The 11,122-nt window shown below is 36.4% G+C and overlaps 1 pseudogene; it reads left to right on the top strand.

Moving 5' to 3' along the window:
• The first annotated feature begins 5,752 nt into the window (after nt 1-5,752).
• LOC106975557 (glyceraldehyde-3-phosphate dehydrogenase-like) lies at nt 5,753-8,063 on the top strand (annotated as a pseudogene).
• The last annotated feature ends 3,059 nt before the right edge of the window (nt 8,064-11,122 follow it).

The following is an 11,122-nucleotide window of genomic DNA, read 5'->3' as shown; positions in this document are numbered from 1 at the left end:
ACATTTAAACATCATAAAATCCATTTATGAAAAGTCCACAGCTAATATCATCCTCAATTGGGAAAAACTGAGAATTTTCCCCCTGATCCCCCTGAGATCCGGAACACAACAGGGACGTCCACTCTCACTGCTGTTGTTTAACATAGTGTTGGAGTTCTAGCATCAGCAATCAGACAAAAAAGGAAATCAAAGGCATCAAAATTGGCGAAGATTAAGTCAAGTTTTCACTTTTTGCAGATGACATGATATTATACATGGAAAACCCGATAGACTCCACCAAAAGTCTGCTAGAACTGATACATGAATTCAGCAAAGTCACAAGATACAAAATTGATGTACAGAAATCAGTTACATTCTTATACATGAATAATGAAGCAACAGAAAGACAAATAAAGAAACTGATCCCATTCACAATGGCACCAAGAATCATAAAATACCTAGGAATAAATCTAACCAAAGATGTAAAAGATCTATATGCTGAAAACTATAGAAAGCTTGTGAAGGAAATTTAAGAAGATACAAAGAAATGGAAAAACATTCTGTGCTCGTGGATTGGAAGAATACATATTGTTAAAATGTCAATACTACCCAAAGCTATCTACACATTCAATGCAATTCCATTCAAAATTGCACCAGCATTCTTCTCGAAGTTGGAACAAGCAATCCTAAAATTTGTATGGAACTGCAAAAGACCCCGAATAGCCTAAGTAATATTGAAGAAGACCAAAGTAGGAGGCATCACAATCCCAGACTTTAGCTTCTACTGCAAAGCTGTAATCATCAAGGCAGCATGGTATTGGCACAAAAACAGACACACAGACCAATGGAATAGAATAGAGACTCCAGAATTGGACCCACAAAAGTATGGCCAACTAATCTTTGAAAAAGCAGGAAAGATTATCCAGTGTAAAAAAAGACAGTCTCTTTAACAAATGGTGCTGGGAGAACTGGACAGCAACATGCAGAAGAATGAAACTAGACCACTTTCTTACACCATTCACAAAAATAAACTCAAAATGGATAAAGGACCTGAATTTGAGACAGGAAACCATTAAAACCCTAGAGGAGAAAGCAGGAAAAAACCTCTCTGACCTCAGCCACAGCAATTTCTTACTTGACACATCTCCAAAGGCAAGAGAATTAAAAGCAAAAATGAACTATTGGGACCTCATGAAGATAAAACCTTCTGCACTGCAAAGGAAACAATGAACAAAACTAAAAGGCAACCGACAGAATGGGAAAAGTTATTTGCAAATGACATATCAGACAAATGACTAGTATCCAAAATCTATAAAGAACTCACCAAATTCCACAACCGAAAAATAAATAATCCAGTGAAGAAATGGGCAGAAAACATGAATAGACACTTCTCTAAAGAAGACATCCAGATGGCCAACAGGGACATGAAAAGATGCTCAACATCACTCCTCATCAGGGAAATACAAATCAAAACCACACTGAGATACCACCTCACGCCAGTCAGAGTGTCTAAAATGAACAAGCCAGGAGACTATACATGCTGGAGAGGATGTGGAGAAATGGGAACCCTCTTGTACTGTTGGTGGGAATGCAAACTGGTGCAGCCACTCTGGAAAACAGTGTGGAGGTTCCTCAAAAAATTAAAAATAGACCTACCCTATGACCCAGCAATAACACTGCTAGGAATTTACGCAAGGGATACAGGAGTGCTGATGCATAGGGGCACTTGTATCCCCATGTTTATAGCAGCACTTTCAACAACAGCCAAATTATGGAAAGAGCCTAAATGTCCATCAACTGATGTATGGATAAAGAAATTGTGGTTTATATACACAATGGAATACTCCTTGGCAATGAGAAAGAATGAAATATGGTCTTTTGTAGCAACGTGGATGGAACTGGAGAGTGTTATGCTAAGTGAAGTAAGTCATACAAGGAAAGACAGATACCATGTGTTTTCACTCTTATGTGGATCCTGAGAAACTTAACAGAAGACCATGGGGGCGGGGGGGGGGGGAAGGAAAAAAAAAAGTTAGAGAAGGAGATAGCCAAACTATAAGAGACTCTAAAAAACAGAACAAACTGAGGGTTGATGAGCGGGGGGGGGGGGGGGGGGGGGCGGGTAGGAGGGAGGGAAGGGTTGGTAATCGGCATTGAGGAGGGCACCTGTTGGGATGAGCACTGGATGTTGTATGGAAACCAATTGGACAATAAATTTCATATTTAAAATTAAAATAAAACAAAGACTGTAACAAAAGATGAGGAAGGGCATTATATCATAATCTTCCACCAAGAAGATCTAATGTAAATATTTACGCCCCCATCTTGACAGCACCCAAATATATAAATCAATCACAAACATACAGAAACTCATCGATAATAATACCATAATGATAGAGGACTTCAACTCCCCACTTACAACCACGGACTGATCGTGTAAGCAGAAAATCAACAGGGAAACAATGGCTATGAATGACACACTGGACCAGATGGACTTAACAGATATACTCAGGACATTTCATCCTAAAGCAGAGTACACATTCTTCTCAAGTGCACATGGAACATTCTCTAGAATATATCACATACTGGGGCACAGGTCAGCCCTCAGCAAGTACAAAACGATTGAGATCATATCATTCATATTTTCAGAATAGTGCTACAAAACTTGAAGTCAACCACAAGAAAAAATTTGGAAAGGCCATGAATACTTGGAGATTAAAGAATATCTTACTAAAGAATTAATAGATTAACCAAGATATTAAAGAGAAAATTAAAAAGTACACAGAAACCAACAAAAATAACATGACAGCCCAAAATCTCTGGGATGCAACAACTATAGTCATAAGAGGGAAGTGTATAGCAATCCAGGCCTTCCTAAAAAAGGAAGAAAGTCTCAAGTACATAACCTAACTTTATACCTAAAGGAGCTGGAAAAAGAACATCAAATGAAGCTCAAACCACAGAAGAAGGGAAATAGTAAAGATTAGAGCAGAAATCAATGATACTGACAACAAAAACAGAACAAAAAAAAAACAAACAAAAAACAGTAGAAAAGACAAATGAAACCAGGAGCTGGTTCTTTGAAAGAATTAACAATATTGATAACCTTCTACCAGAATGATCAAAAAGAAAAAGGAGAGGCCTGAATAAATAAAATCACAAATGAGAGGAGAGATCATAACCAATACCTCAAAAATACACACAATAATAAAAGAATATTATGAACAATTAGTCGCCAACAAATTAGGCAATCTGGAAGAAATGGACAAATTCCTAGAAATGTATAAACAACCAAAGCTGAAACAGGAAGAAATAAAAAATTTGAACAGACCCACAACCAGTAAAGAATTTAATCATAATCAAAAATCTTCCAACAAATAAGAGTCAATGACCAGATGGCTTTCTATGGGAATTTTACCAGACATTTAAAGAAGAGTTAACACCTATTCTTTTGAAGTTGTTCAAAAAAATAGAAATGGAAGGAAAACTTCCAAACTTATTCTACAAGGCCAGCATCACCTTGATTCTAAAACCGAAGACCCCACTAAAAAGGAGAACTAAAGACTAATTTCCCTGATGAATATGGGTACAAAAATTCTCAACAAGATACTAGCCAATTGAATCCAACAATACATTATAAGAATTATTCACCACGATCAAGTGGGATTTATTCCTGGGATGCAGGGCTGGTTCAATATTCACAAATCAATAAATGTGTTACATCACATCAATAAAAGAAAGGATAAGAACCACATTATCTATCAATTGATGTGGAAAAGGATTTGACAAAATACAGCATCCTTCTTAATAAAAACCCACAATAAAGTAGGGATAGAAAGAGCATACCTCAAGATGGTAAAGTCCATGTATGAAAGACCCACAGCTAATATCATCCTTAATGGGAAAAAACTGAGAACTTACCCCCTAAGGTCAAGAACAAGACAAGTATGTCCACTCTGAACACTGTTATTCAACATAGTGTTGGAAGTCCTAGGCTCAACAATCAGACAACACACTCTACATGGAAAACCAAAAGACTCCACCCAAAAACTGCTAGAACAGATACATGAATTCAGCAAAGTCATAGGATATAAAATCAATGTATAGAAATCGGTTGCATTTCTATACACCAATAATGAAGCCACAGAAGGAGAAATAAAAGAATCTATCCCATTCACAATTGCATCAAAAACCATAAAATACCTGGGAATAAATCTAACCAAAGAGGTAAAAGATCTATATACTGAAAACTATGAAAAGCTTATGAAAGAAATTGAAGGAGACATAAAAAAATGGAAAAACATTCCATGCACCTGGATTGGAAGAACAAATCTTGTTAAAATGTCAATACTACCTAAATCAATCTAAATATTCAATGCAATCCCTATCAAAATAATACAAGCATTCTTCACAGAGCTAGAACAATTCTGAAATTTGTATGGAACCAGAAAAGACCCGAATAGACAAAGTAATGTTGAAAATGGAAATCAAAGCTGTAGTCATCACAATTCCAGACCTCAAGCTGTATTACAAAGCTGTAAGACAGTACAGTATAGGCACAAAAACAGACACGTAGATCACTGGAACAGAATAGAGAACCCAGAAATGGACCCACAAATGTATGGCGAACTAATCTTTGAGAAAGCAGGAAAGAACATTCAATGGAAAAGACAGTCTTTTCAGCAAATGGTGCTGGGAAAACTGGACAGCAACATTCAGAAGATCAACCTAGACCACTTTCTTATACCCTACATGAAAATAAACTCAAAATGGATGAAAGACCTAAATATAAGACAGGGAGCCATCAAAACAAGAAACAACTTCTTTGACCTTGGCTGCAACAACTTCTTACTTGACATGTCTCCAGAGACAAGGGATATAAAAACAAAAATGAACTATTAGGACCTCATCAATATAAAAATCTACACACAAAGGAAACAATCAGCAAAACTAAAAGGCAACTGATAGAATGGGAGAAGATATTTGCAAATGGCATATCAGATAAAGGGTTGGTATCCAAAATCTATAAAGAACTTACCAAATTCAACACCCAAAAATCTAATAATCCAGTTAAGAAATGGGCAAAAGACATGAATAGACAGTTCTCCAAAGAAGACATCCAGATGACTAACAGACACATGAAAAGTTGCTCAACATTGCTCATCATCAGGTAAATACAAATCAAAACCACAATGAAATATCACCTCACCTCTCAGAATGGCTAAAATGAACACTCAGGAAACAACAGATGTTGGCAAGAATGCAGAGGAAGGGAAACACTTTTGCACTGCTGGTGAGAATGCAAACTGGTGCAGTCACTCTGGAAAACAGTATGGAAGTTCCTCAAAAAATTAAAAATAGAACCACTACATGACCCAGCAATTGCACTACTAGGTATTTACCCAAAGGATACAAAATGATGACTCATAGGGGCACATGGACCCCAATGTTTATAGCAGCATTATCTTCAATAGCCAAATTATGGAAAGAGCCTAAATGTCCACTGATTAGCAAATGGATAAAGAAGATATGGTATATGTATACAATGGGATACTACTTGGCAATGAAAAAGAATGAAATCTTGCCATTTGCAACAATGTGGATGGAACTAGAGCGTATTATGCTAAGTGAAATAGTCAGAGAAAGACAAATATATGAGTTTACTCATATATGGAATTTAAGAAGCAAAAGAGATAACATAGGGAAAGGGAAACAAAAATAAGACAAAAACAGAGGGAGACAAACCATAAGAGACTCTTAAATACAGAGAACAAACTGAAGGTTGCTGGAGGGGTGTTGGGTGGGATATGGGCTAAATGGTTAGTGGGTATTAAGGAGGGCCCTTGTTGGAATGAGCACTGGGTGTTATATGTAAGTGATGAATCACTGAATTCTGTTCCTAAAATCATTATTACACTATATGTTAACTCACTTGGATTTAAATTAAAAAAAAAAGAAGAGATCCATTTTAGGCCTAAAGTCACCTGCAGATTGAAAGTGAGGGAATGGAGAGACATTTATTGTGCAAATAGATGTCAAACAAAAGCCAGAGTATCAATACTTATATTAGACAAACTAGATTTTAAAACCAACAATGTAAAAAGAGACAAAAAAGGACAGTACATTAGCAAAAAGGGAAAAATCCAACAAGAAGATCTAACAATTATAAATATTTATGCACCCAACTTGAAGCACCCCAAAAAGTAGAGCAGCTAATAACATACATAAAGGATATAATTGATAGTAATACAATAATAACTTTAACACCAACTTACATCAATGGACAGATCTTAGATAAACAGAAAATCAACAAAGTAACAGTGGCTTAGAATGACACATTGGACCAGATGGATCTAACAGAGCAGTCCGTCCTATTCATCCTATTCAGAACATTCCGTCCTAAATGGCAGAATACACATTATTTTCAAATGCATATAGAACATTCTCCAGAATAGACAGCATATTAGGCCATGAAACAAGACTCAACAATTTCAGAAGATTGAAGTCATATCATGGATCTTTACCAATCACCACGCTAAGAAACTAGGAAACAACCATGAGAAAATATCTAGAAAGACCATAAATACATGTAGATTAAATGACATGCTACTAAACAATGAATGGGTCAACCAAAAATTCAAAGAAAAAATTAAAAAAACACTTGGAGACAAATGAAAATGAAAACACAACAGTCCAAAATCTTTGGGATGCAACAAAGGCTGGTTTAAGAGGGAAGTATATAGAAATACAGGGCTACCTCAAAGAGCAAGAAAAATCTCAAGTAAACAACCTATCATTACACCTAAAGAAGCTAAAAAAGAAGAACAAAATGCAAAGCCAGCAGAAGGGAAGAAATAATAAATATTAGAACAGAAATAAACAAAATAGAAAATAAAATTTTAAAAATAGAGGAGATGAATGAAACCAGGAGCTGGTTCTTTGAAAAGATCAACAAAATTGATAAGCCTTTAACCAGAGTCATAAAAATAAAAAAGGAGTCAAATAAACAAAATTAGAAACAAAAGAGGACAGGCTCTCTGCTCTTTCCCATTTGACAGGTGCATCTTTTGGTGCAGTGCCAGCCATGTCCCTGATACATGATGGTGAAGGTTCGAGTAAACAGATTTGGCCATATTGGGGGGCCTGGTTCCAAGGCTGCTTTTAATACTGGAAACGTGTATATTGTTGAAATCAATAACCCCTTCCTTGACTTCAGCAACATGATCTACATGTTCCACACTATGATTCCACCCACGGCAAATTCCACAGCACAGACAAGGCCAAGAACAGGAAACTTTCATCAGTGGAAAGCCCAGCTACATCTTCCAGGAGCAAGATCCCACAAATATCAAATGGTGTGATGCTGGTGCTGAGTATATTGTGGAATTCACTGGGGTCTTCACTACCATGGAGAAGCCTGGGGCTCACTTGAAGGGTGGAGCCAAGAGGGTCATTATCTCTTTTCCTTCTGCTGATGCCCCCATGTTTGTGATCGTTTTGAATCATGAGAAGTCTGACAACTCTGTCAAGATACCTCCTGCACCACCAACTGCTTGGCCTCTCTGACCAAGGTCATTCATGACAACTTCAGCATCATAGAGGGACTCATGACCACAGTCCATGCTATCACTGCCACCCAGAAGACTGTGGATACCCCCTCTGGGAAACTGTGTAATGATAAATATGCTGTCCAGAACATCATCCCTGCTTCTATTGGTACAGTCAAGACTGTAAACAAGGTCATCCCTGAGCTCAATGGGAAACTGACTGGCATGGCCTTACATGTACCCACCCTCAACATGTCAATCATGGATGTGACCCCCTGCCTGGAGAAAGCTGCCAAATACAATGACATCAAGGAAGTGGTGAAGCGGGCATCAGAGGGCCCCTTCGAGGGCATCCTGGACTACACTGAGGACCAGGTTGTCTACTGAGACTTTCACAGTAACACTCACTCTTACATGTTTGATGCTGGGACTGCATTGCTCTCAATGACCACTGTGTCAAGCTCATTTCCTTGACACATTGAATTTGGCTTCAGCGACTGGGTGGACATTATGGTCCACATGGCCTCCAAGGAGTAAGACCCCCCTGGACCACTAGCCCCAGCAAGAGCAAGAGGAAGACAGAGGCCCTCAGTTGCTGGGGAGTCCTTGCCCCAACTCACCTGCCAACATACTGAGAAGCTCCCAACCTCCACAGTTTATATTGTAGACCCTCTGAGGAAGGGGAGGAGCTTGGGGATTCCTACTGTGCCATGTATGATCAATAGAGTATATGGTACTGTCTTCAAAAAAATGAAATGAAGGAGGGAAAATAACCAACATCACAGAAATACAAAGAATTATAAGAAAATATTAAGAAAAATGATATGCCCACAAATTAGATAACCTGAAAGAAATGGAAAAATTCCTAGAAACATATAACCTACCAAAACTGAAGCAGGAAAAAATGGAAAACTTGAATGGATTGATTATCAACAATGAAATTGAATCAGTAATCCAAAACTCCCAACAAAAAAAAAAGTACAGGACCAGATGTCTTCACAGGTGAATTCTACCAAATGTTCAAAGAAGAGTTAATAACTATTCCCTCAAATTATTCCAAAAAATAGAAAAGGAAATAAAGCTTTCAAATACATTCTCTGAGGCCATCATTACCCTGAGATGAAAACCAAATAAAGACACCACAAAAAAAAGAAACACATGCTCTTGTCTCTGATGAACATAGATATAAAAATATTCAAACTAAATATTAGCAAACTAAATTTAACAATATATTTAAAAATATTCACCATGACCAAGTGGAATTTATTGCTGAGATGCAAGGATATTTCAATATTAACAAATCAATGTCATTTATCACATAAACAGGAGAACGAATAAAACCATACAATCATTTCAATAGACACAGAAAAAGTATTTGACAAAATACAACATCCATTCATGAAAAAAATTCCAGTCCTTAACAAAGCAAATTTAGAGTGGGGATATCTCAACATAATTAAGATCATATATGAAAAGCCCACAGCGAACATCATTCTCAATGAGGAAAACCTCAGAACTTTTCCCCTAAAGTCAAGAATAAGAAAAGGATGTCAACTCTCACCACTTTTATTCTACATAGCACTGGAAGTTCTAGTCACAGAAATCAGACAACAAAAAAGAAATAAAATAAACCCAAATTGGTCAGGAAGAAGTAAAACTTTCACTATCTGCACATGACATGATACTCTACAGAGAAAACCAGAAAGAAGAAAGAAAGAAAGAAAGAAAGAAAGAAAGAAAGAAAGAAAGAAAAGGAAGGAAGAAAGAAAGAAAGGAAACCTGCTAGAACTGATAAATTTAGTAAGGTCAAAGGATGCAAAATCAATATACAGAAATCCATTGCATTTCTATACACTAATAATAAAAGAAATAATACACTAATAAAAATCTAATAAAAATACACTCATAATGAAAGAAATAATACACTAAAAAAAGAAAGTAAGAAAACAGTCCATTTATAATTACACACAAAATGATAAAATATCTAGGAATAAACTTAACCAAGAATGTGAAAAATGTTAACTCTGAAAATTAGAAAACATTGATGAAAGAAATTGAAGATGATACAAACAAATGGAAGGCTATTGCATGCTCATGGATTGCAAAAACAAATATTGTTAAAATGTCAAACTACCCAAAGCAATCTACATATTTAATGCAATCACTATCAAAATAAAAACAGAATATATTTCACAGAGCTAGAAAAAATAGTCCTAATTTTTTTACGGAACCACAAAGACTCCAAATAGCCAAAGCAATCTTGAAAGACAACAAAATAGGAGGAATCACGATCCCAGACTTGAAGTTATATTACAACTTTGATCAATGTAGTGATCAAAACAGTATGATACTGGCACAAAAATAGACACATAGATCAATAGAACAGAATAGAGAGCCCGGAAATAAAGCCACCATTATATGGTCAATGATTCTTCCACAAAAGAGGCAAGAATTTGCAGTGGAAAAAAGAAAGCCTCATCAACAAGTGGTGTTGGCAAAACTGGACAGCCGCATGCAAAAGAACGCAACTACACCACTTACACCATATACAAAAATAAATTAAAAATGGGTTAAAGACCTAAATTTGAGACCTGAAACCATAAAAATCCTAAAAGAGAGCTCAGGCAGTAATTTCTTTGACATCAGCCATAACATTTTTCTAAATATGTCTCCTCAAGCAAAGGAAACAAAAACAACATAAATTATTAGGACTACATCAAAATAAAAAGCTTCTGCACAAGGAGGAAGCGAAGGAAACAATCAGCAGAACTAAAAGGTAACTTATGTAATGGGAGAAAATATTTGCAAATGACATATCTGAAAAAAGGTTAGTATCCAAAATATATAAAGAACTTATACAACTCAACACCAAAAATAATCTACTTAAAAATGAGAAAAAGGTATAACACTTTTCTCCAAAGAAGACATCCAGGTGGCCAACAGACACATGAAAAGATGTTCAACATCACTCATCACCAGGGAAATGTAAATCAAAACCACAATGAGATATCACCTCACCCCTGCCAGAATGGCTAAAATAAAACAAACAAACAAACAAACAAGAAACAACAGATATTGACAAGGATGTGGAGAAAAAGGAACCTTCATGCACTGTTGGTGGGAATGCAAACTGGTATAGCCATTGTGGAAAACAGTATGGAGTTTCTTCAAAAAGTCAAAAATAGAACTACCCTATGATCCTATATTTCTACTACTGAGTATTTACTCAAAGAATACAGAAACACTAATTGGAAAAGATATATGCACCCCTATGCTTAGTGCAATGTTATTTGCTCTAGCCAAATTATGGAAGCAGCCTAAGTGCCCATCAATAGATGAGTGGATATAGAAACACAGGCAGCTACCTCTTTGATCTTGGCTGGAACAACTTTTTACTAGATATGTCTCAGGAGGCAAGGGAAACAAAAGGAAAAATGAATTTTTGGAACCTCATCAAGATAAAAAGCTTAATAACCCAATTAAGAAATGGGCCAAAGACATAAGTAGACACTTCCAAAGAAGACATCCAGATAGCTAACAGACACAGAAAAGGATGCTCAACATCAATCACCATTAGGGAAATACAAATCAAAACC

This window comes from Acinonyx jubatus, chromosome E4 (genome assembly GCF_027475565.1).
Source record: "Acinonyx jubatus isolate Ajub_Pintada_27869175 chromosome E4, VMU_Ajub_asm_v1.0, whole genome shotgun sequence".
NCBI lineage: Eukaryota > Metazoa > Chordata > Mammalia > Carnivora > Felidae > Acinonyx > Acinonyx jubatus.
The sequence above is the reverse complement of the archived record's forward strand: the minus strand, read 5'-3'. Positions and strand labels throughout refer to the sequence as shown.